Here is a 27,049-nt window from a genome sequence, read left to right on the forward strand (position 1 = left end):
AACTCTTTGTTCATCGTATTCTCTGATGCGGAATTTGGGAAACAGCCCAGCATTCGCCTAAACGAGGGTGGGAAACCGCCTAAAAAGTACATTGCGGCAGGCCAGAATACTGTACCAGCCCCCTCCCCTCTCCGTCCTTAATCCGGCTCGCGGCCCCAGTAGGTGTCTCCCTCACTTCCCTGTCTCGCAAGTTAGTGCGCTGTGTGTTACGTTACATGAGCAGGTCTGGATCTGCTACTAGTTTCTGTTGGTGATGAAACGAGACACAGGAAGAATGATGAATCACAGGTGGAGTACGCTCATTAGGTAAGAATAAAACGACAACAACACATTTGTGTTGGAAGAAGCGACAGTGTCCTTCGACCTTTTCTGCGTTATTCCAGTGGGTTGGCGGGTGGAGGGGGGGGGGGGAGGAGGTGGGGCGTCCGGACACCTCTTGCGCATGCGCCGTGGCGCGGTGGGCGCAGATAGCCGGGTCCGGTGTTTACCGGCGGGCAGTTTCTCGCCAGACGATGCTATCGCTGTCCGGTTTTAATTAACACCGGGGCTCCTCTGACGGCGGAGCAAGATAAACAAAGCCCAGCCCAGCCCGTCGGCCCTGCTGGCAGATCACGCCGCGTCAGCTCGCGGCAAAAAGCGACCTGGGGCACCGCGATCGCTCGCCAACGTTTAGGGAGCCACTCACCAGTCACACGCGCGCTTCAGCACAAGGCCCACTCATTTCTAACCAAATACAGGGGTTGAACGAAACAATATCGACACCAAGTTAGTATGCTGTATGTCATCCAACACATGCCTGAATCTACTTGGTGAGAGATGCTCATTTACACGATTATTCGTAAGTCCTTTGGGGATTCAGAAGACGACTACGGGAAAACTGCAAGACATGTAGAAAATGAACATACATCAGTGGATAGAGCGTCTCTCTAAGTTTTGTAACTCAAATTTCAGGCGCTCAAAATGGGCGTTGTTCAGTACGTAGCGCCGGCCGATGTGGCCGAGCGGTTCTAGGCGCTACAGTCTGGAACCGCGCGACCGCTACGGTTGCAGGTTCGAATCCTGCCTCGGGCATGGATGTGTGTGATGACTTTAGGTTAGTTAGGTTTAAGTAGTTCTAAGTTCTAGGGGACTGATGACCTGAGAAGTTAAGTCCCATAGTGCTCAGAGCCATTTGAATCAAATCAGTATGTAACAAACGTCAACACTATGGTCAAACGCTTTCCATAGACGTCCCGGTAATTGTCGATATCAGTGAATACACTGAATGTCCTTTCTTGCAACTCTTCCAAATTAAGTAGTAGTGGAGACAGGAAAACACGATCTATGACATAACACTACCAGATGGCTCAAATGGCTCTAAGCACTATGGGACTTAACATCTGAGGTCATCAGTGCCCTAGACTTAGAAATACTTAAACCTAACTAACCTAAGCGCATCACACATACCCATGCCCGAGGCAGGATTCGAACCTGCTACCGTAGCAGCAGCGCGGTTCAGGACTGAAGCGCCTAGTGCCGCTCGGCCACAGCGACCGGCTACTACTAGAAGAAATCGCAAGGATATCCGACAGGTGTCCGCGGTCACCACTGAGATGCAGGAGATCATGAGGGGAAGCACGTCCAATCCAGTGCAGTAATTGTTAGGCTTTGAGATAACCACGAACATCTGAAAGAAAGTGTGATGAAGCACTGTCTTGTTGAAAAATGAAGTCTCTACCATCTTGCCGTAATTGACTTGCATTTGGCGAATTCAAAAGGCATACACCACCAGATTCTGAAATTCCTGCCACCGGTGGTGCGCTACACAACTAAGCTATGTTTCGCACTGTTCGTACAGTCGTCTTCTCGCCTCTCCTACACCTAAGGTAAAATTTAGTTCCCAACTTCTGGTAGTCTCCCCCACCACTGAGAACCATGGCCTCTTATCACACCTCTGTCAACACGTCCTAGCTTCTGTTCATCTCCAAACATTCCTTGACCTTTCCAAGAATATTTTCAATCGTCTTTCCCTAACAGGCAATGGACTCATCCCAGCTTATCCTTCATTCCAACTATGACTTTCCCTACCCATGGCATGCAACCCAACCATTCCTTGACCATCCGGGACCTAAAAAAAAAAGGTTCAAATGGCTCTGAGCACTATGGGACTGAACTGCTGTGGTCATCAGTCCCCTAGAACTTAGAACTACTTAAACCTAACTAACCTAAGGACGTCACACACATCCATGCCCGAGGCAGGATTCGAATCTGCGACCGTAGCGGTCTCGTGGTGCCAGACTGTAGCGCCTAGAACCGCTCGGCCACTCTTGGGACCTTAATCATGTGCCAACATCGTTACCCAAAATTACCACGAGTTAATCAAAGAAATAACATAATCAAATGTTGGACAGGAGCTTGTTTCACAGAATTACAAATACACGGATTATTATTCACTGTCCGCAGCTCGTGGTCGTGCGGTAGCGTTCTCGCTTCCCGCGCCCGGATTCCCGGGTTAGATTCCCGGCGGTGTCAGGGATTTTCTCTGCCTCGTGATGACTGGGTGTTGTGTGATGTCCTTAGGTTAGTTAGGTTTAAGTAGTTCTAAGTTCTAGGGGACTGATCACCATAGATGTAAAGTCCCATAGTGCTCAGAGCCATTTGAACCATTTTTTTTATTATTATTCACAAGAAAGGGAACTAAATGATACCATTGCTTAAACGGTTTAGGCAAAGAAACATAGAGAACAACTCTAACTACAAGTACGATCACAATTGGTTTTCGTACTATTTTTGGTATGAGAAATAACTTAGATGTTATTAAAATTTGATAATTGTTCTGAGGTATCAACATCCCGTGACACTAGTACCCTCTGTTCAAAGTTTTCGGATTGTAACTTCGGTTAAACAAATAAATAAAAAAAATAAAAAGAGCCCACCTTGGTAAGAGTTACTTAGTGCCGGCCCTACTTGGATTTTTGTTGATGCCCGACATATATATAGAGTATTCATCTAAGCGCTCGTCGTACATTATGTAATAGTTTTTGAATTTACCTTCGAGTTTTAATTTTTATGGCGGAAAATGCTTTAAATATATAGCGAACGTAGATATCGTAGTGCGGCGCAGCTCAATCTGTTACCATAACATTTATTTTCCATTCACATTCGTTGGCTTCGCCAATAACAACCAAACTGCCAAATTCTCCCTTTCCATTTTAATCAAAACCATTTCTTAATATACCATGAACACATCCCCACAATCTATCCTTCCTTCCGACTGTCAACCACCCAACCCATACCATCCAGCCCATTCTTTACTTGCCCAGATGGGATGACAACTTTGCCACTGTACTTGTTGTTGTTGTTGTTGTTGTTGTGGTCTTCAATCCTGAGACTGGTTTGATGCAGCTCTCCATGCTACTCTATGCTGTGCAAGCTGCTTCATCTCCCAGTACCAACTGCAACCTACATCCTTCTGAATCTGCTTAGTGTATTTCGTCTCTTGGTCTCCCTTTACCATTTTTACCCTCCACGCTGCCCTCTAATACTAAATTGGTGATCCCTTGATGTCTCAGGACATGTCCTACCAACCGATCCCTTCTTCTAGTCAAGTTGTGCCACAAACTTCTCTTCTCCCCAATCCTATTCAATACCTCCTCATTAGTTACGTGATCTACCCACCTTATCTTCAGCATTCTTCTGTAGCACCACATTTCGAAAGTTTCTATTCTCTTCTTGTTCAAACTATTTATCGTCCATGTGTCACTTCCATACATGGCTACACTCCATACAAATACTTTCAGAAACGACTTCCTGACACTTAAATCTATACTCGATGTTAACAAATTTTTTTCTTCAGAAACGCTTTCCTTGCCATTGCCAGTCTACATTTTATATCCACTCTACTTCGACCATCAGTTATTTTGCTCCCCAAATAGCAAAACTCCTTTACTGCTTTAAGTATCTCATTTCCTAATCTAATTCCCTCAGCATCACCTGACTTAATTCGACTACATTCCATTATCCTCGCATTGCACTTATCATGCGGATAGTCGCATTAGTCACTGAGGTGTAGTAAAATTCACGCAAGCGACTCAACCGTTCAAATGGCTCTGACAAGGGAACCTCACCATCGCACCCCCCTCAGATTTAGTTATAAGTTGGCACAGTGGATAGGCCTTGAAAAACTGAACACAGATCAATCGAGAAAACAGGAAGAAGTTGAGTGGAACTATGAAAAAATACGCAAAATATACAAACTGAGTAGTCCATGCGAAGATAGGCAACATAAAGGATAATCTGAGCTGAGGAGCGCCGTGGTCTCGTTAGCGTGAGCAGCTGCGGAACGAGAGGTCCTTGGTTCAAGTCTCCCCTCGAGCGAAAAGTTTTTCTTTATTTTCGCAAACTTATGATCTGTCCATTCGTTCATTGACGTCTCTGTTCACTGTAATAAGTTTAGTGTCTGTGTTTAGCGACCGCACCGCAAAACCGTGCGATTAGTAGACGAAAGGACGTGCCTCTCCAATCGGAACCGAAAACATTTGATCGCAAGGTCATAGGTCAACCGATTCCTCCACGTCTGATATATTCTATACGACACTGGTGACGGCATGTGCGTCACATGACAGGAATATGTTGTCGACCCACCTAACTTGTACACTTGGCGAATGGGTAAAACGATTGTTCTACGTTGCCCAATTTAGGTTTTCTTGTGGATGTGATAATTACTCCCAAAAAAGTGATGAAAACATAAGAGTTTGTCACATAAACTGCAACAAATGAATCCAACAGTTTCACAGTCGCACACTTTTCCCTGTGCTCTGTCAAAACATATGTTTTTAACGTTTTCAAATTTTTCCGTGTGTAGACCGTCAAATCCTGCATATGTCCAAGCAAATCTGAACATGTCCTGGAATTTTGGAGAGCGAAGTTGATTATGTGTGAGTGCCTGAACTCTGATAATTGACTGAAAATAAAAATTAAACTCTTCGCTCGGAGGAAGTCTTGAACCAAGGACCTCTCGTTCCGCAGCTGCTCACGCTAACCACGGGGCCACGGTGCTCCTGAGCTCAGTCTACCCTTGATGTTGCCTATCTTGCGCATGGACTACTCAGTTTGCATATTTTGCTTATTTTTTCATAGTTCCACACAATTTCTTCCTGTTTTCTCGACTGATCTGCGTTCAGTTTTTTCAATGCCTATCCACTGTGCAACTTATAACTAAATCTAAGGGGGGTGCGATGGGGAGGTTCCCTTGTGAGCACTATGGGATTTAACATCTATGGTCATCAGTCCCCTAGAGCTTAGACCCCGCCGGGAATCGAACCCGGGAACCCGGGCGTGGGAAGCGAGAACGCTACCGCACGACCACGAGCTGCGGACGACTCATCCTTACGAATACCTTTGTCCGTGAGCGTATACCACGAACAGCAAGGGAGGAACGAATTAATAAATGAACGTGCTGGCATATTATTCCGGAGTGGCAGTTGTAATATAATAAGCCAAGAGTGGAATTAGACGAAAGGAGAACGGGTGTCGACCCGGCGTCCCTTAACAAAACGGCCGGCAGAGGCTGCGCGTATTAATAAGGCCCGACAGCAATCACGGCCGACTACCTGGGCAATCTGCGCCCGCTCCGGACCGCTGTCGGCGAGATCATTTGCGGCGATAAAGCGGCTCCCTGGAACCGGTTGTTGCCGCTCCGTAGCGGCACCTGTCGCTGTTACAAACTGCCTGCGGCTGTGGTGAGGCGGCGCCGTGGCCAATCGCACGGCCGGCTCTACTTGGGCCGCCCGAGCCTCGCAGCTACCGTGTCCAAACATCTGCCTGCAACCCCAGCTGGCGACTGCCACGGGGGAACACGTGCACCGCAGCTTCAGGGGGAAGTGTCATATGGCATGACAGACATCCAGCTCTCAAGGTTTTGTATCCGGAAAGTAGAATGCTATCTAAAAATTTGAAGATACAGCTCTACAACTCAGTAGTACAACCAGAATGTTTTTATGCAAGTGAATGTTTAGTACTGAACTACAAATTACACAAACTTGGAGTCGTAGAAAGAAAAAACATTCGAAAAATACTCGGACCGCCAAGAAATACAGAGGTATGTAAATTAAGAAGCAATGAAAAAGTTTATCGCAACATAGAAAACAAATGAAACACTACGAAAGAGGCTACTATTTTTGGATACTTATACAGAATGAACAGCAACAGGTTAACCAAACAGATTTTTAAATACCTTTGGGACAAGAAGTCAACAATAGCCTGGATTCAAGAAGTTAGGAAAGATTTGGAAAGAAACAACATAAGTGAAAAAGATGCAACAGAAAGAGAGAGTTTCAAGAGGAAAGTTTTAAGAATGGAAGGATTCCAAGGCAGGAGGGAGAAGAAGATAGGGTCAAAATAGTCGGAGGAGGGAAAAAGGATACATAGTGTAAAGATGAAAGAGTACTGGAGGAAAACGAAAGAACAACAAATGGCTCTGAGCACTATGGGACTTAACTTCCAAGGTCATCAGTCCCCTAGAACTTAGAACTACTTAAACCTAACTAACCTAAGGACGTCACACACACACCCATGCCCGAGGCAGGATTCGAACCTGCGACCGTAGCGGTCGCGCGGTTCCAGACTGTAGCGCCTAGAACCGCTCGGCTACCCCGGCCGGCGAAAGAACAACAAAGAAGGAAGCATTGAAATTGGTGCATGGTCCTTAGATGACCCAAACGAAGAAAGAAGAGGAATAACAATACAAATAATAGTAGTAATAACAAACATAATAATGAGATCAATAATAGGTAAATAACGCTCACAAATCAATGCAAACACAACCACACACACACACACACACACACACACAGTGTCAATCATCAGGAATAAAGGCTTCAAAATAATGATTGCGTACAGAGAAGTGTGAAAAGCAAATTACATACAACAGTTTCACGCGTAAACTGTTAAAAATTTGTCATCAGTAGTGTCTGAACGCGGTACCTTTGGTACGACGTCCTCACGCTCTACCAACTGACGCGAAATGTAGAAAGAAGTACTCACAGATACACCTATCCTGTGCTTCATAGTTCTGGTGTCACTTTTAACTACCGTTCCCTGGAACGCTCATAGCGCGAACTGAATCGGTGTTTTGGTTGATACTTCATCGACGATGTTTGGTACCGATCTGAGTGTCTGAGACTTCCAGGTTTGAGTGTAACTGACGCCTCAAGTGGCGTAAAGGGTGACGCTACCACGCACTAGATGACTGGAAACGAGAGACTTGCAATGATGACAACCCGTGGCAATCCGATGCAAGTGTCTGAGTTTGGAGAACGTTACCTGCCATTAAGCGTAGTGCCAACCGTGAAGTACGGAAAGGACGGTGTTACGTTATGGGTCTATTTTTCATGGTTACTGTGTGAAGCTATTATTACATCAAGAATGGGACGGTACGAACACATTTTAGAGCACTGTGTGCTGAGTACGGTAGAGCAACAGTTCGGAGCCGAGGATTGTCATCCTAACGGCCGTCTTGCTGAGCTGTAATTGGTGAGCATCTGCCGGATTTCTCTGTTTCGTGGTAAGACGCAGTTGTTCCCGGCTGTGACTGACTGTTAACGAAGACAAGTCCAAGTGCCGCTGTCTAGACTGTGTCTAGCACATTTGTTAGGACGCGCGGTCGGCTGTGGTGTCGCTCAAGTTAAATCCTCCAAAGAAAAGTAAAAATTCAGCTTACGTCCGTAAGATTCTGCTCCATTTACTGACTGCCTATGTCGTGATCGCCGGCCGGTGTGGCCGTGCGGTTAAAGGCGCTTCAGTCTGGAACCGCGTGGCCGCTACGGTCGCAGGTTCGAATCCTGCCTCGGGCATGGATGTGTGTGATGTCCTTAGGTTAGTTAGGTTTAATTAGTTCTAAGTTCTGGGGGACTGATGACCACAGATGTTAAGTCCCATAGTGCTCAGAGCCATTTTTTTTTATCTCGTGATCGTTAGTTATTGCGCCCGTCATTTGATTCAGTGTTATTTTTCTACATTGGGTGAAATTAAATCAGTTTTGTTATTTATGTGCCAGTTGTGAGGCTCGTCAGCGAAGTTTTAATGTACATCGATTGCTGTAGTATTAATCTGTACAGTCTTACCTTTTGCATCTGTTGAAACTAAAACATTTCGGGTATTTATGAGTCATTTCTTGTGAGACACGGTAGAGAGAGATTTCGATGTGTACGATTGCTTAATCATGCCATGTGAGCTTATTGTGTTTTTTTTTCTGCTATAGAAGTTGAATTGTGTGTTGTGTATCGTGAGGCGTCCCGGTGCAGGGCGTGGCTCAAGGGCATGTTTTACTTGCGTGCTGCCAACGAATGCTGACTTCGGCCTGGTACGCCGCCTTCAGGAGCAACTGCCGCCGCTACGTTTTCCTTAAATGTTATTACAGTAACTTTCTGTCCTTAAATAAGTTCTGTATCTTGGTGTGCCCAGATAACTCAAACTGTACCTAAACGTTTTGGAGAGTGCCATACTTAAATTGGCGGTTGTGCTTTAACGATTTCAAACATTTTACTCAACTTTTTAATTTTAAGAGGTTTATTACAGTTATCTGTTGCGTTAAAGATTTTATTCAATCCACTTACGTTGAATTTAAAATCTGTTATTCCATTGTCAACTGTTTCAAAAGTTCAAATGGCTCTAAGCACTATGGGACTTAACATCTGAGGTCATCAGTCCCCTAGAACTTAGAACTACTTAAACCTAACTAACCTAAGGATATCACACACATCCATTCCCGAGGCAGGATTCGAACCTGCGACCGTAGCGGTCGCGCGGTTCTAGACTGTAGCGCCTAGAACCTCTCGGCCACCCCGGCCGGCGGTGTGGGATCCTTACCGGATTGGATTGACGTAGTATATCGAAAAAGTTCAGATAACGGCAGCACGTTTTGTATTATCGGGAAATAGGGGAGAGAGTGTCACTGAAATGATACCGGATTTGTGATGGACATCATTAAAACGAAGGCGTTTTTCGTTGCGGAGCAACCTTCTCACGAAATTCCAATCACCAACTTTCTCCTCTGACTGCGAAAATACACTCCTGGAAATTGAAATAAGAACACCGTGAATTCATTGTCCCAGGAAGGAGAAACTTTATTGACACATTCCTGGGGTCAGATACATCACATGATCACACTGACAGAACCACAGGCACATAGACACAGGCAACAGAGCATGCACAATGTCGGCACTAGTACAGTGTATATCCACCTTTCGCAGCAATGCAGGCTGCTATTCTCCCATGGAGACGATCGTAGAGATGCTGGATGTAGTCCTGTGGAACGGCTTGCCATGCCATTTCCACCTGGCGCCTCAGTTGGACCAGCGTTCGTGCTGGATGTGCAGACCTCGTGAGACGACGCTTCATCCAGTCCCAAACATGCTCAATGGGGGACAGATCCGGAGATCTTGCTGGCCAGGGTAGTTGACTTACACCTTCTAGAGCACGTTGGGTGGCACGGGATACATGCGGACGTGCATTGTCCTGTTGGAACAGCAAGTTCCCTTGCCGGTCTAGGAATGGTAGAACGATGGGTTCGATGACGGTTTGGATGTACCGTGCACTATTCAGTGTCCCCTCGACGATCACCAGTGGTGTACGGCCAGTGTAGGAGATCGCTCCCCACACCATGATGCCGGGTGTTGGCCCTGTGTGCCTCGGTCGTATGCAGTCCTGATTGTGGCGCTCACCTGCACGGCGCCAAACACGCATACGACCATCATTGGCACCAAGGCAGAAGCGACTCTCATCGCTGAAGACGACACGTCTCCATTCGTCCCTCCATTCACGCCTGTCGCGACACCACTGGAGGCGGGCTGCACGATGTTGGGGCGGGAGCGGAAGACGGCCTAACGGTGTGCGGGACCGTAGCCCAGCTTCATGGAGACGGTTGCGAATGGTCCTCGCCGATACCCCAGCAGCAACAGTGTCCCTAATTTGCTGGGAAGTGGCGGTGCGGTCCCCTACGGCACTGCGTAGGATCCTACGGTCTTGGCGTGCATCCGTGCGTCGCTGTGGTCCGGTCCCAGGTCGACGGGCACGTGCACCTTCCGCCAACCACTGGCGACAACATCGATGCACTGTGGAGACCTCACGCCCCACGTGTTGAGCAATTCGGCGGTACGTCCACCCGGCCTCCCGCATGCCCACTATACGCCCTTGCTCAAAGTCCGTCAAATGCACATACGGTTCACGTCCACGCTGTCGCGGCATGCTACCAGTGTTAAAGACTGCGATGGAGCTCCGTATGCCACGGCAAACTGGCTGACACTGACGGCGGCGGTGCACAAATGCTGCGCAGCTAGCGCCATTCGACGGCCAACACCGCGGTTCCTGGTGTGTCCGCTGTGCCGTGCGTGTGATCATTGCTTGTACAGCCCTCTCGCAGTGTCCGGAGCAAGTATGGTGGGTCTGACACACCGGTGTCAATGTGTTCTTTTTTCCATTTCCAGGAGTGTATTTTGTTGACACCGACCTACATAGGGAGAAACGATCACCATGATAAAATAAGGGAAATCAGAGCTCGTACGGAAAGATATAGGTGTTCGTTCCTTCCGCTCGCTGTACGAGATTGGAATAACAGAGAATTGTGAAGGCGGTTCGATGAACCCTCTGCCAGATAGTTAAATGTGATTTGCGGAGTATCCACGTAGATGTAGATGTAGTGAAATATATATGCAGAGATGGAACTAGAACTTTTGTGTTGGCCATCATGCCTGTGGGGGCGTGGAGGGGCTCCACCCTATTTTTTTTTTTAGCATGTGGGTTTCAGAGAACAAATTAACGCTTAACCGTAATAAATGCAATACACAGAGTTTCCGATATGGAACTCGTATTGTCCGAAGGTGGTCAGTCACTGAACTGGATCATTTTACAGTCTTAGCACTGGTGGAGATGGGACGCTTTCTGAGAAGTGTCACGTTCAGTGCCTTGTGCGAGAAACTGAATGTTGATATCTCCACTGTACGAACGAGTTCCACTCTCTCTCGTCGGCCGGTGTGGCCGAGCGGTTCTAGGCGCTTCAGTCTGGAACCGCGCGACCGCTCGGGTCGCAGGTTCGAGTCCTGCCTCTGGCATGGATGTGTGTGATGTCCTTAGGTTAGTTAGGTTTAAGTCGTTCTAAGTTCTAGGGGTCTGATGACCTCAGATGTTAAGTCCCATAGTGCTCAGAGCCATTTTAACCACTCTCTCTAACACTGAAACACGAAGGCTTGTTTACTTTCACTCTATTAACTCGTATGGTGTTATATTTTGGGGCAACTCTGCGCTCACCTGGAATATTACTAGGCCAGAAAAGGACAGTCAAATTTATGTGCGGAGTCAGTTCGCGAACTTCGTGTAGGTTGTTGTTCCGGTTTTCAGGTGTCTCAGATTTCTTACTCTGCCGACCCTATACAGATATTCCGTCACGGTATCTGTTGTTGGCGATACTGCCTCATTCACAAGAAACTGCATGATTTATTCAGTGAACACTAGACGGAAAAAACAGTATGCCCTTGGATAACACTTCCTTAAGCATTGTACAGGAAAACGTGCATTATTTAGATGATTTCCTTTCCAATAAGCTTCCAGAAAAACAGAAATAAAACTGACAGATAAACAACAAGTATTGGAATCGAAGTTGAAAGTTTTCCTTGTGGTACACTCTATTCTGTACACTCTACTTTTCTGTTTTTTATTAATTCTTTGTTTATTGTTTATACATTTGCTAATCAGCTTTCTATAAACTGTGTACTGACCCCCAACCCCACAGAAACTGATAATGTAATAAAGTAAAGAAAGATGGGTTCACATCTGATGTCAAACGAATGCACGTGCTTTCAAATGGCAGTTGTTCACACAGAACGTCACGACGCTTTGCTCAGCACAAGTGTACGAATGTGACAGTCATGTCAATGAATCTGACATTGTACAATACTTCAGCGCGCGATGTGTTAGAAAACAACACTCTTTAATTCAAAAATATTTTGATAGCATTTCGTCGATTATGAAAACTTGTTTTAACTATACTGAATTATCATCACAAACATTATCTTGTTACGAAAGTAACACCTCAATGTGTTATCACGCGCTCATCTAGGCCACTAAAGCGAAAAGATTCTGGTTCTGATGATGATTCATTATTAGAGTCGAACCTGTTAACTATTATTTATCCATTAAACGCGATCGAGATATCTGCCGTTAAGAGTGTTTCACTACCATCTTTTGTAGTTGGAAGCACATGTTTGTGAAATAAATTCTGTTTTTAAGATTTATGCTTCTGCAAAACAATGTTTTTCCTGTTGTTTGTTATTCGTTACCCAAACATATTTCGACATCTATGTCTCATTTTCAGTGGCTCTGATTTTATTTCTGTAAAATAGTATACAAAATTTTGGTTTGCTATGTAAGTATAACATTTACATTGTATTTGTTGCGATTCCTCTCCTGAAAATGCACCGATTCTGAGAATGAAACTGTACTGGTTTGCCTAATTCTACGCTTTTCGTTATTAGTCAGTTTGTCTGTGGACGGACATGCTGACAAGCCACAGAATACATGCAATCAGGCGAACCTGTACAATACCATTTTTAAAATCAATACAGTTCTGTGTGAGGAATCGCAGCAAAATAAAATGCACGTGTCAAAGTTATTAGACTCTGTTTCAGCCTTACAGGGAACAACCAAAAGTTTGCATAATATTTTACAGAATAAAACGAAACCCACTAAAGATGACGCATGGTCACTGAAACATGTTAGAGTAAAGAATAGAGAAGAAGAAAAATACCGTGTTTAGCGGAAGGCAGAGTTTTAAAAACCAAAAAACAAAGGCTAATAAAAGTTATATACTACACACACAACCATGCTGAATACGGTACACAACTTCTCAGTAAGCATTTTTGAGTTTCAGTGAAATGGAGTTAATGGAAGCAACAGCGCCAAATGTTGGTCAGGAAATATCTTCTTACAAGGCAACCTCCCCATCGCACAGTTGCGATTTAGTTATAAGTTGGCACAGTGGATAGGCTTTGAAAAACTGAACACATATCAATCGAGAAAACAGGAAGAAGTTGTGTGAAACTATGAAAAAAAATAAGCAAAATATACAAACCGAGTAGTCCATGCTTAAGATATCCAACATCAAGGAAAACGCTACTGCAGCAGCGCCGTGGTCTCGTGGTTAGCGGCAGTAGCTGCGGAAGGGGAGGTCCTCGGTTCAAGTCCTTCCTCAAGTGAAAATTTTACATTTTTAATTTTCGCATATTTATGATCTGTCCGTTCGTTCATTGACGTCTCTGTTCATTGTAATTAGTTTACTGTTCACTGTAATAAGTTTAGTGTCTCTGTTTTGCGGCCGCACCGCAAAACCGTGCGATTAGTAGACGAATGGACGTGCCTCCCCAATGGGAACCGAAAACACTTGATCGCAAGGTCGTAGGTCAACCGATTCCTCCACAGGAAAACACGTCTGATATATTCTATACGACACTGGTGACGGCATGTGCGTCACATGACGGGAATATGTTGTCGACCCACCTAATTTATACACTTGGCTGATGGGTAAAAAGATTCTTTTACCTTGCCCGATTTAGGTTTTCTTGTGGATATGATAATCACTCCCAAAAAAGTAATGAAAACGTAAGAGTTTGTCACATAAAATGAAAATAAAAAAATTAAACTTTTCACTCGAAGGAAGACTTAAACCAAGTACCTTTCATTTCGCAGCTGCTCACGCTAACCACGGGACCACTGCGACCCTGAGCTCACACTGTCCTTGATGTTACATATCTTTTGCATGGACTACTCAGTTTGTATATTTTGCTTATTTTTTCATAGTTCCACACAACTTCTTCCTGTTTTCTCGATTGATCTGTGTTCAGTTTTTCAAGGCCTATCCACTGGGCCAACTTATAACTAAATCTGAGGGGGGTGCGATGGGGAGGTTCCCTTGTTAGACATACCAAGGAAAAACATTAAAGACCATTCACAAGAAAGGGGACTAAATGATAACCCTGTCTATACGTTTTAGATAAATAAACGCAGAGAATAACTGTAACTAAAAGTAATAATACGACTGATTTTAGACATATTTGTGATGAGTGAAAGAAGATAAAATGTTATTAAAATTTGGCAGTTCTTCTGAGGTACCAACACTCCAAGCCACCATTTCCCTCAGTTCGAAGCTCATCAATATTCTAGAATTTCAGACAGAAGAAGAAAGGTTACGGAGTTCCGGGCAGATTTGCATTTCTCGTAGTTGATGTACACGATATTCACCAAAATACCCAACAAAGATCTGGGATTAACCTAGAGATCAGTCTGTCAGCAAAGTCTAGATTTTTAGGGGTTGAGACACCCTTTGAACTGTGATCTGTGAGTAGCCAAATGGAATATGTACTAAATAACTGAATAATAATATTTTCGCCATTTGTCGTATCGTCTGTGCAGATTCGCTGTAGAGCACTGTCAGTGTTCAGGGTCAACATTTTGACCACAGGATGTGAATCACATCGACACACGAAACGAACCTAAGTTACGTGTTTGCTTACATTTGGCTGCAGTACTTTTTGTGGGACATCCTCCTCTCCTGACGAAGGGACAGTAGTTAGTGATTTGCTGCCCTGTCCTCTTCGAAAGCTCCAGCCACAGAAAAAAAGTCGAAGTCATAATTCGGCAGGTATAAAAGTTGAAAATTACTTGCTTACATAAAAAATTTGCAACATTTTCCGCTGTAATTAAACGAAAACGAAGCCTGTATATATTTTCTAGTTCTATGAATATTTTGGTTGGCCTGTCATACTACCTCTCCCTGCATAAGACGAAAATAAAAAGTTTTAAAAATCAGGCTGTGTGGAACGTGAACATATTAAATACGAACAGAAAAATGTAAGCTTATACAGGCATCAACAATGAACACGTTAACAATATAATTGACTAATAAAAGTTTTACAAATCTTGGGGATGCCATTGTTGTTATTAAATATTGTCAACGCTCCTTCACGTTTCACAAATTCTGACATTTCTTTATTTCCTCTATTGTGCTAACCACCTCATCTCAGAGTATCACCTGCACTCTAAGTCCTCAATTATTCGTTTAATGTAATCCAACCTCTGCATTCCCCTATAGTTTTCACCCTCTGTAGCTCCCTCTAGTACAGACTTTGTATGTAGTCAGAGTCATACTCAAATCCTCAAAGAGTTTCAATTGTCAGTATGTGGAGTACCGCCACACACAAAACATGGAAACTGACTGATTTTACTTGATTCGTTTAAGCAGCTGCCACTCAGATTGATGCGCAGGCGCAGAGTTGAAATCGTGTATAAGCAGCGCCGCTTCCCGTTTCTGTCTACTTGGAGTGTGGCAGTTTGATGCATAAGCAGTGAGAGCAAGCAGCCAGAATGTAACCGGAAAACTTTTTCTGCCGCTGCCAAGCTTCCAGATTCGCCTATGTCACGTGACTTGTGTTTTGTTTGTGGAGTTTCTCAATCTTTTCGAAGCTATTGCAGATCCCGCTTTTACACTTCATTGTTAATAGTAAGGTAAGCAAATTATGCGCGGGAGCATAATCAAAAATGGGACAAGAAGCGTTTCAGCAGTACGAAGACCAAACACGGATTTCTACGTCATCGTAGCTGCGGATTCGCACTAAAGCCTGTTTTCCTAGCGCTTGAAAGTAGCCATCTGGCAGCTGCTTAAACGAACCTACTATTGACGATAGTGTCGCTGGATGCCTTTTATTTATTCTATTTTACACCACAGTAGGAACTTCGCCATATAGAGTATTATAAATAATTTTTCGACACCGATACCTGAGGATGACCAGAAGTTCGAAACCGTAGTATATAAACAATTGCTTTATGAGAAGCTCTTGGCGGTTTTGAAATATGATATTTCTCGTATCTATTACAGTTCACCCGGAACCGGTTATCTGTTAGAATAAATTAAAATGTGACCAAGATCACAAATTCCAGTTTTAAATTAAGATGAAAATACCGGCATGACGTCGCTGCTGCGGAGAATATGAAATATGTTCGTGACAAACCTTCGGATTCGTTGCACTGGGTTCCAGGAGCGGGAACAGTCTTGTCCTTCCTTGCACTGAAGAGTAACCCGCGTCGCAACCATCACTGCCACACAGACTCCTACCACACACACAGTTAGTTATAGGTTCGCAGCACTGTATCAGTTTGTGGCCCGAAGAAACCGACGCCTCTTCCCTGTGTAGGAACCAGCGCCGCACCGCCACATTACTCCACAGGCCTGGGGAGACCGAATGGTGACGCACAGCAGGTGATTTACCTGCGACAGACGAGGAGCAACGGTTCCCGCTGTCCGCTGCTGGCGCCCGACTTCCTACAAGGCAAGGGAAGGTTTCCGGCGCGGCGGTTGCTCGCTAGTGGCGGTGAGTCATACGAACTGTGGGCGCCCCTTCCAGCCTGGCTGTGGGCGAGCGACAGAGCGCAGTGTGCAGTGTGCACTCCACCTGCAATTAGCCAGACAGGTGTGTGGCGCCTAGGGCGGCGACCCTGGCGTGCGTGGTGTGAAGACAGGCGGCAGCGAGGGCTGACGGGGGCAGAGGTCAAATGCGGTGCGTGAAACGTCATACGCTGTTCATCGTAAGGATAAACCTGCTGTAAAGAAACACAAACGCGATGACTGGCCAGAAGCCGTAGCACGCGTACACTGGTGTGTTACGTTCTTGGAAGTAAGTCTCCAAGGTCATGGAACATAAAAGTAATAACAGATACACTACTAGCCGTTAAAACTGCTACACACAGAAGAAATGCAGATGATAAACGGGTATTTATTGCACAAAGATATTATACTAGAACTGACATGTGATTACATTTTGATACAATTTGGGTGCATAGATCCTGAGAAATCAGTACTCACAACAACTACCTCAGGCCGTAATAACGGCTTTGATAGGCCTGGGCATTCAGTCAAACAGAGCTTGGATCCCGTGTACAGGTACAGCTGCCCATGCAGCTTCAACACGATACCACAGTTCATCAATACTAGTGACTGGCGTATTGTGACGAGCCAGTTGCTCGGCCACCACTGGTGAGAGATCTGGAGAATGTGCTGGCCAGGGCAGCAGTCGAACATTTTCTGTACCCAGAAAGGCCCGTACAGGAACTGCAACATGCGCTCGTGAATTATCCTGCTGAAATGTAGGGTTTCGCAGGGATCGAATGAAGGGTAGAGCCACGGGTCGTAACACATCTGAAATGTAACGTCCACTCTTCAAAGTGCCGTCAGTGCGAACAAGAGGTGACCGAGACGTGTAACCAATGCCACCCCATATCATCACGCCGGGTGATACGCCAGTATGGCGATGACGAATACACGCTTCCAATGTGCGTTCACCGCGATGTCGCCAAACATGGATGCGACCATCATGATGCTGTAAACAAAACCTGGATTCATCCGAAAAAATGACCATTTGTGCATCCAGGTTCGTCGTTGAGTACACCATCGCAGGCGCTCCTGTCTGTGATGCAGCGTGAAGGTTAACTGCAGCCATGGTCTCCGAGCTGATAGTCGATGCTGCTACAAACGTCGTCGAACTGTTCGTGCTGATGGTTGTTGTCTTGCAAACGTCCTCATCTGTTGGTTCAGGGTTTGAGACGTGGCTGCACGATCCGTTACAGCCATGGGGATAAAATGTCTGTCATCACGACTGCTAGTGATACGGGGCCGTTGGGATCCAGCACGGCGTTCCGTATTACCCACCTGAACCCACCGTTTCCACATTCTGCTAACAGTCATTGGATGTCGACCAACGCGAGCAGCAATGTCGCGATACGATAAACCGCAATCGCGATAGGCTACAATCCGACCTTTATCAAAGTCGGCAACGTGATGGTACGCATTTCTCCTCCTTACACGAGGCATCACAACAACGTTTCACCAGGCAACGGCGGTCAACTGCTGTTTGTGTATGAGAAATCGCTTGGAAACTTTCCTCATGTCAGCACGTTGTAGGTGTCGCCACCGGCGCCAACCTTGTGTGAATGCTCTGAAAAGCTAATCATTTGCATATCACAGCATCTTCTTCCTGTCGGTTAAATTTCGCGTCTGTAGCACGTCATTTTCGTGGTGTAGCAATTTTAATGGCCAGTAGTATAAAATAAAATGTTTATGAACACAAACAGAGTTAATTTTTCATGGAGGCGGCAGTTGTGGCCGAGCGGTTCTAGGCGCTTCAGTCCGCAACCGCGCTGCTGCTACGGTCGCAGGTTCGAATCTTGTCTCGGGCATGGATGTGTGTAATGTCCTTAGATTAGTTAGGTTTAAGTAGTTCTACGTCTAGGGGACTGATGATGTTAAGTCCCATAATGCTCAGAGCCATTTGAACCATTTGAATTTTTCATGGAACTCCTCGACAGAATAGATGGAGTGACCCATGAGGAAATTCTTCAGCTTCGGTTCGAAAGCGCGTGGACTGCTGCTAAGATTTTTTAAATTCTTGTGGTAGCTTACTGAAAATGGATGCAGCAGTATACTGCACACCTTTCTGCACAAGAGTCAAGGAACTCCTATCCAAATGCAGATTGGATTTCTGCCTGGTATTAACTGAGTGAAAGCTGCTAATTCGTCGAGCGGTCTAAGACGCTGCAGGCATGGACTGTGCGGCTGGTCCCGGCGGAGGTTCGAGTCCTCCCTCGGGCATGGGTGTGGGTGTCTGTCCTTAGGATAATTTAGGTTAAGTAGTGTGTAAGCTTAGGGACTCACGACCTTAGCAGTTAAGTCCCATTAAAAAAAGCTGCTAATTCTTGGGAATAACCAGATATTGTTAACAAAACACAACAGCAGAGAACATATGTATTGACAGGCTAATGTCAGAATAACCAGACTAGTAAACAGGGGTCGACTACACGTTCGCCAACTTACACCACTTATTGCCCGAACCACCCATTTCTGAGCCAAAAATATCCTTTGAAAATAGGAAGAGGTAGCCCAAAATATGATACCATACGTCATAAGCGAATGAAAATGAGCAAAGTGGACTACTTTTCGTATCGAACCATCACTTACTTCAGATACCTTTCGAACAGTAAAAATGGCAGCATTAAGTCTTTGAATAAGATCCTGAACGTGGGCTTTCCACGACAGTTTACTATCTATCTGAACAGCAAGAAATTTGAAGTGTTCAGTGTCACTAATCATATGCCCATTCTGTGAAATCAGAACGTTGGGTTTTGTTGAATTGTGTGTTAGAACATTTGAAAACTGAGACTTACTGTGTAGCGGCAGCCAGCGAGCCGAGAGAAGCACTTGTGTGGTAAACTGTAAATTAATTTAGTCTTTTTTTTCACATGCTTCTGCAAAGAAGTGAACTATACGTATGTATTTTACTGTGTGGACTAGTGGTTAGAAAATTAATGGTAGTTTATGTTTTTGCTTAACTCTTGTGAATATCCTTGCGTAGAGCGGCTGCCTAGTGTAAATTTTCCCGTCGCCAGAAACTCCGTCACGCCAATAAAGTTTAATTTTGTGCTAGTAGACAGTATACAGTTTAGTTCAGTGCATTCTAGTTCGAATATTTATCTCGTGAAGTAACTTTTCGGTAAACAGGATTTCTAATAACATGTATCTGTAATACATAAACTTCTGTACAGAAACTTATTTCTGTTTAATAGCTTGCGGTTTCAGAGTACAATAGCAATTTTTAGTGTTACTTTATTCCCCTTTGGTATATTTTGTATACATTTCAAACTCAGTAGCACCATTTGAGACCTTATATCTATTTTATACACAGTATGATATGGCTAGGGACTGTGCTTGTTGTGTGCGGACACAAGGAGAGTTGGCTGCTGGAAGCTGTGTTGGCTACCGTCGACAAGCTTCTAGCTAATGCTCGAAGTTGCGGTGACGTCTGCGACACTTTTGGTGTCACTGGAATCCCCTGGTGTCCCGGACGTCACTGCGGCCTCAGATACACAACATCTGACCGGTCCGTGCTCACTCCAGAGTGCGTGGCAGACAGTGGTGGGTTCGCGTGTCACTGGGCGGAAGGCGAAAGAGAGAGCACGCCGTGCGGCTGGCTCCCTACGTCTTAGCAACAGGTAAGAGGTGCTGCCAAGTGTTGATGATAACTCTGATCCAGCACGGGATGCCTATCCGGTTGGGCCAGCGGTCGATTTTCCTGCCCAGTTCAGAGGGTGGGTATGCTAGTCATTGGGAGCCCCAGTGTTGTGCGGGTGATGGAGCCCCTCAGGGAGATATAGCAGGCAAGGCGGGAAAGAATTCCAGTGTGCATTCGGTTTGTTTTCCGGGATGTTGCATGGGGGCTTAATTAAATAATGAATGCAAATACTTTTAAATTTTTAGTAGCTGACTGTCCGGTTACGCAGTCTCGTAACCGGTTGGCCCTGACCAGTATTTGTACGCAATCTGACTGCATAGAACAACAACAAAGAATGAAACGAAATTTCCACTAACACAATTAATTAATTAAGTCCCCAGCAACTATGAAAGCTACGAAACAACAAGGCACAAGTGTCGCTGTTCTGTGTGTGGAAGTGTGATTCAACGTACACATCTGGCACGGTTCTTCCTCAATACGACAAGATATTTTAAATACCATTTATACTGAAGTAATTAAAAAAATAAACAAATACTATAATTGCACATAGAAACCAGAAATACAGTCTAATACAAGAACACGAGCCAGATGCTTTGTTGACTGAACCTGTGACCAAGAGGCATTATTGTTCAAGACATTGAAATAATAAAAAAAAGGAATTTTTTTTACCTTCATATATATTGACGAAAAGCACACTGATCATTACAGCATGCTCAATCCAACAACATCTGGTGTCTAGCCCTTCAAAACAATACTACAAGTTCTGAACAAGCACTCACTACCGCAACTTCTCAACTACGACTCGCTACTGCCACATCTCAACAAGCACTGCCTACTGCTACTTCTCAATAAGCACTCTCCACTACCACATCTCAACAAACACTGCCAGTGGAGGCGGCTGAATAATACTCTTTGGCGCAATCTCTGGCGCTGTGGCTCAGTGTAGCCACCTTTCAATGTCTTATCCGTGATGCGAAGGACGCCCTGCCGGCGGCTATCGAGCGCACTGGGTGCAACCGGCTGCATGTAGTGGCACATGTCGGCACGAATGACGCTTGCCGCTTGGGTTCTGGGGCCATCCTCGGCTCCTTTCGGCGGCTGGCTGATTTGGTGAAGGCAACTAGAACGCACGCGGGGTGCTGGCTAAGCTGCCTATTTGTAGCATGGTACACAGGATTGATCGCGGTCCTCCGGTTTGGAGCAGAGAGGAAGGTGTAAACCAGAGGCTCAGACGAGTCTGCGACGGTGGGGGCGCTGAGCTGTCAGCGGATACAAGTCACCCCTCTTCAGCCATATGGGGGCAAAAAGTTTAAAATGCAGTATATAAATGCACTGGCAGCTGACAAAATGAATGTTTGATATAATAAAAAGACACAGGTTCAGTTATATAATTTAAAATATAAAAAGCCAGTTAGTTGATTAATTAAAAGGATGACACAGCTGAAACGACAACAGAATGTTTCACTGAAGGATGAAAGACAGAGGGACAGGAGCAGAAGTTACAAGAATTAAAATGCCAGTGTGAAGTGATGAGTGGGTCTAGACTGCCAGGAAGAGGGATATCATTGAGATTTAGCAAATGGGGTCTGTCCGGGCTGATGGATAGATGAGGAATTCGGGAGAGTGAAGGATGCCATTCTGGACCAAGGCCTAGGATGTGAGTGGGGAGTTGAGAGAAAGGGAACTCTGACCGGAGAAGGTGTGATGGGTTCATAGATCTGCTAGGATGGGTATATATCGGGTCAGATTTCATGATCAGGTACTAGAAGCCGATAAACATTTCGTTGCGAAAGGATGTGGAGAATGTGGAGGTGGCAGAGGCGTAGTAGAGTACCAGGAGCACTGAGCAGGGAGGAAAATAAAGTGTGGGTAGCGTCGATATTCGGAGTTATTCAAGATGGAATAGGAGGGCGGAAAACTTTGTAAGTTGGCAGAGGATGTGGGTGGGGGTGGGTAAGCGGATTCGAAAGATTAGGCAGAGTGCATGGCGTCCGAGGATCTATAGGGAATAATAAAAGGAGGGGGGAGCGGAAATTCGTGCCACATCTGCACAGCATATCACACACACATTTTCAGATGCTGCTATAACGAGAAACCTTGGGGGGTACCTTGTCGATTACATCGGAAGTTCACTGAGGCTTTTTGCGGATGATGCTGTAGTATATCGAGAGGTTGTAACAATCGAAAATTGTACTGAAATGCAGGAGGATCTGCAGCGAATTGACGCATAGTGCAGGGAACGGCAATTGGATCTCAATGTAGACAAGTGTAATGTGCTGCGAATACATAGAAAGATCCTTTATCATTTAGCTACAATATAACAGGTCAGCAACAGGAAGCAGTTAATTCCATATATTATCTGGGAGTACGCATTAGGAGTGATTTAAAATGGAATGATCACATAAAGTTGATCGTCGGTAAAGCAGATGCCAGACCGATTCATTCGAAGAATCCTAAGGAACTGCAATCCGAAAACAAAGGGAGTATGTTACAGTACAATTGTTCGCCCACTGCTTGAATATTGCTCACCAGTGTGGGATCCATACCAGATAGGGTTGATAGAAGAGATAGAGAAGATCCAACGGATCATTTAGTAATCGCGAAAGCGTTACGGAAATGATAGATAAACTCCAGTGGAGGACTCTGCAGGAGAGACGCTCAGTAGCTCGGTACGGGCTTTTGTTGAAGTTTCGAGAACGTAACTTCACCGACGAGTCAAGCAGTATATTGCTCCCTCCTACGTATATCTCGCGAAGAGACCATGAGGATAAAATCAGAGAGATTAGAGTCCACACAGAGGCATACCGACAATCTTTCTTTCCACGAACAATACGAGACTCGAATAGAAGGGAGAACCGATAGAAGTACTCAAAGTACACTCCGCCACATACCGTCAGGTGGCTTGGCAGAGTATGGATGTAGATGTAGATGAAGTTTGCGGGAGCGTGAAACAGAGCGGTCACCTTTGTAAGTAACAGTAACCTCATTCTCCTTTTATGTCAGTTCATTTCCCTTACCCGTAACGACTTTTCCTCTCGACTGTGAGCCAGCCGTGCGGAGAATAACTTTGCGCCGTAACACCGGACTCGTCCCGTGATATAGCACTCGCCCGGTGAGTTTTTACAGCGCCCCGAAGAGCCGCGGAGGGAGGCGCGGCCGTGAAACAGGACCACCACAAGGTGGCGCCGCGCATCTGCCGAACAAAAGACAGGCCAGCCGGGGCACGTGCGAGGGAAGCGCCCTCCCCCTGCTGCTTCCTCGCACGTGTCGCCCACCTGCCCCGGGAACAGCAAGGTGGCACTGTCAGTGTGTCCCACCTGTGGCACACATCTTACGCTCGCTGCGCTCCCCACATCTGCGCCCTTGTACAGATTTACGACCACTCGAGGGATTACACACGCAAGCCGCAATTGGCTGTTCCGTTAATTACGCGTGCCTCTTCCTACCTTTGCTACGTGCGCTTGTATTGTGACACAGCAGGCACGCGGACACCTGTTGAATACCGCGGAGCAGTGCGCCGTTACAGTAACTTGCTGGCTGTCGATCAGAAGAACACGGTCGGCATGGTAGAGGATAAGAAAACGGGAATTCACTGTGTAAAACGGGAATTCACTGTGTTATGCTCGCGGCGCGTCTGAAGTCACGATCTCAACGGGGGGCCAACTGTGCCACAGTGGCGGCGTCGGTACCTGAAGCTGATTACTGCATTTTTACGCGAGTCGCTTACGAGGAAGGAAACTGTTTATCTCGGCGCCGGGCTTCCCTGCATTCGTTATGATGTAAACACCCTTTGAATTCATGGTGCACAAAGGTCACATAATTCGATTTTTAAACCCAATTTAGGTCCCTGTGGAAAGTCGGAGATGTAACTGTGACAGAAAGCTCTCTGACAAATGCATGCAACGATTTATATACGATGTAGAAAAAATTATTATCGTTATGTAAACGCTACATCTAGAGTTACCAACTCAAAATTATCAAAAGCACGACAGAGGGATAACTTTTTGTTAAAAAAAAAAGGCCTGACAATTTATTTTAGAAGCAGTAAATTATTTACACCTCGCACAGTGGGGTAATAAACATGATCTTATCTCAATATGAGCGGAAAATAATATGACATTCTTCTGATTAGTGTTGGAGGTAAGTTCCTATGGGACCAAACTGCAGAGGTCATCGGTCCCTAGGCTTAGACACTACTCAATCTAACTTAAACTTATGCTAAGGACAACACACACACCCTTGTCCGAGGGAGGGCTCGAACCTCCGACGTGCTCAGCCGCGCGAACCGTGTCAAGGCGCCCCCGACCACGCGGCTTAATTAGTAGGATGTGAGCGACAGTACTGCACTCAAATTCGCAGTGAATCAGCATTTCTAAACCGATAACATACGAAACCTGCAGTTTGGAATGATTAATTACCTACTTTTTTTCAGAGGGTGTAAACATTGAGTCACAGCTAGACAAACTACAATATCTAGAATGTAGGTATTGTATATGTCAACTAAGTAAGAAGGCAACGTTTCTCCAAACAGTTATACCACTTGTTGGGAACCTCGCGAAAAATGTGTAGTTAAGTGTGTGTGCGCTACACTGAAATTCGTTAGATAACGAAATGCTACATTTTTACTAAGAAGCTGAACATTTTCTAAAAAACAAAAATGCTGGCCGGACACTTAAAAAAAGCATCGAAAAGCTGGGAATGTCCGGAAGAACCCAGACGGTTGGTAACTCTAGTTACATTCCTAGGAGGGCTGATATACTACCACCTCTGAAAATTACCAGCCCTACACTCTTCGCAACACAAGAACCGGTACATGTATTCAACTGTCAGAGGTATCAGAACGGTTTTCGTTTATAACTTTCGACTCGTTCGTTTCCGGTACAGGGATCCTTACTTCAAATTAATACATTTATCGTTCTCTATCATCCTAGAAACTCTGTAACATCATCACGGAATCCCGTGTATATTTACATTTACAGCCGCCCGCGACTGTAACTTTGATGCTCTGCAGTCTCGTTGGATGACGTTTTCGGACATGGGTTGCTATTCGAAATACGATGTACTCACTCCCCTCTACAAATCCTAGAAGTCTGTAACGGGAATTTCCGACCACGCTGTATAAAAGTGCGACATTAGAAATATCCAAAAGGTAATATTTCACTGTTGTCTGCTGACATTTTTTTAACACGATGTCCAAACAGATAGTATACCGCAGCTGTTCTTTTCAAGCCTACGGTTTTGGATTATCTCCGGCGATTTTGCTGAGTGCTAATTCTCTAACTCGTACTTGGTAGAACGGTTGTTGAAAACTCCATACGTCGATCCGAATTTAGGTATTTCGGTGTTTTCATAAATCGCTTAAGGTGAATATTTGGCTGGTTCCTTTGTAAAGGGCACGGCCGAGTACCCTTCTTCAGTCCTCAAGCCAATCCTAGCGCTCCTTCACTGTCGATAACCTCGTCAAAGGGACATTAATACCTGATTTTGCTTTTATTTACATTCGTATCGTATGTGTAACTGTCGTCGTACTGATTACAATTATTCGAGGAAAAATCTCAATATATCTGTCCAAATGGCGTTATAAAGTAATTTAATGCATTGGGTTAAAAAATTATTTACACCGATTACTTCAACTTGGTAGTTTTAGCGGAGATTATTTACACGCAATTAAAAGACAGAACAACTACGAATGCCGCGGGAACGGGTTTTTTCTAATGAGCAGATGGTATTAACGATGCTCGAGGTCATCAAGCCCTCAAAAGTTAACAGCGCGTAAGTGTTTTGTTGCAGTCCAATAAAAACTAATGAAACTTATTAATGGAAACGTTCATCAGAACTCGAAACAAATTGCTTGTCTTTACCTTTTTGTAGGTAATACCAAAAGAAGGAAGGAAGACTAGGGTTTAACGCCAGTCAGCGACGTGATCATTAGAAGCGAAGCACATGCTATGATTGGGGAAAGAAATCAGCCTTGTTCTCGTCAGAGGAACCATCGCTAGATGTTTCTTAAACGATTTAGAGAAATCATGCAAAACCTTAAACCGGGTGGCCGGACGGGAATTTGAACGACATAACGCTACGGTCGCAGGTTCGAATCCGGCCTCGGGCATGGACGTGTGTGATGTCCTTAGGTTAGTTAGGTTTAAGTAGTTCTAAGTTCTAGGGGACTGATGACCACAGCAGTTAAGTCCCATAGTGCTCAGAGCCATTTGAACCATTTTTTTGAACGACATACACTCCTGGAAATGGAAAAAAGAACACATTGACACCGGTGTGTCGGACCCACCAAACTTGCACCGGACACTGCGAGAGGGCTGTACAAGCAATGATCACACGCACGGCACAGCGGACACACCAGGAACCGCGGTGTTGGCCGTCGAATGGTGCTAGCTGCGCAGCATTTGTGCACCGCCGCCGTCAGTGTCAGCCAGTTTGCCGTGGCATACGGAGCTCCATCGCAGTCTTTAACACTGGTAGCATGCCGCGACAGCGTGGACGTGAACCGTATGTGCAGTTGACGGACTTTGAGCGAGGCCGTATAGTGGCCATGCGGGAGGCCGGGTGGACGTACCGCCGAATTGCTCAACACGTGGGGCGTGAGGTCTCCACAGTACATCGATGTTGTCGCCAGTGGCCGGCGGAAGGTGCACGTGCCCGTCGACCTGGGACCGGACCGCAGCGACGCACGGATGCACGCCAAGACCGTAGGATCCTACGCAGTGCCGTAGGGGACCGCACCGCCACTTCCCAGCAAATTAGGGACACTGTTGCTCCTGGGGTATCGGCGAGGACCATTCGCAACCGTCTCCATGAAGCTGGGCTACGGTCCCGCACACCGTTAGGCCGATTTCCGCTCACGCCCCAACATCGTGCAGCCCGCCTTCAGTGGTGTCGCGACAGGCGTGAATGGAGGGACGAATGGAGACGTGTCGTCTTCAGCGATGAGAGTCGCTTCTGCCTTGGTG

At 45.6% G+C, this 27,049-nt stretch overlaps 1 protein-coding gene across 1 annotated transcript in view; it reads right to left on the bottom strand.

Annotated features, from left to right (window-relative positions):
* LOC126418759 (uncharacterized) overlaps positions 1 to 27,049 on the bottom strand; it is a 462,747-nt gene that overhangs the window by 282,952 nt on the left and 152,746 nt on the right. The gene's annotated exons all lie outside the window — the stretch shown is intronic.

This window comes from Schistocerca serialis, chromosome 1 (assembly GCF_023864345.2).
Source record: "Schistocerca serialis cubense isolate TAMUIC-IGC-003099 chromosome 1, iqSchSeri2.2, whole genome shotgun sequence".
NCBI lineage: Eukaryota > Metazoa > Arthropoda > Insecta > Orthoptera > Acrididae > Schistocerca > Schistocerca serialis.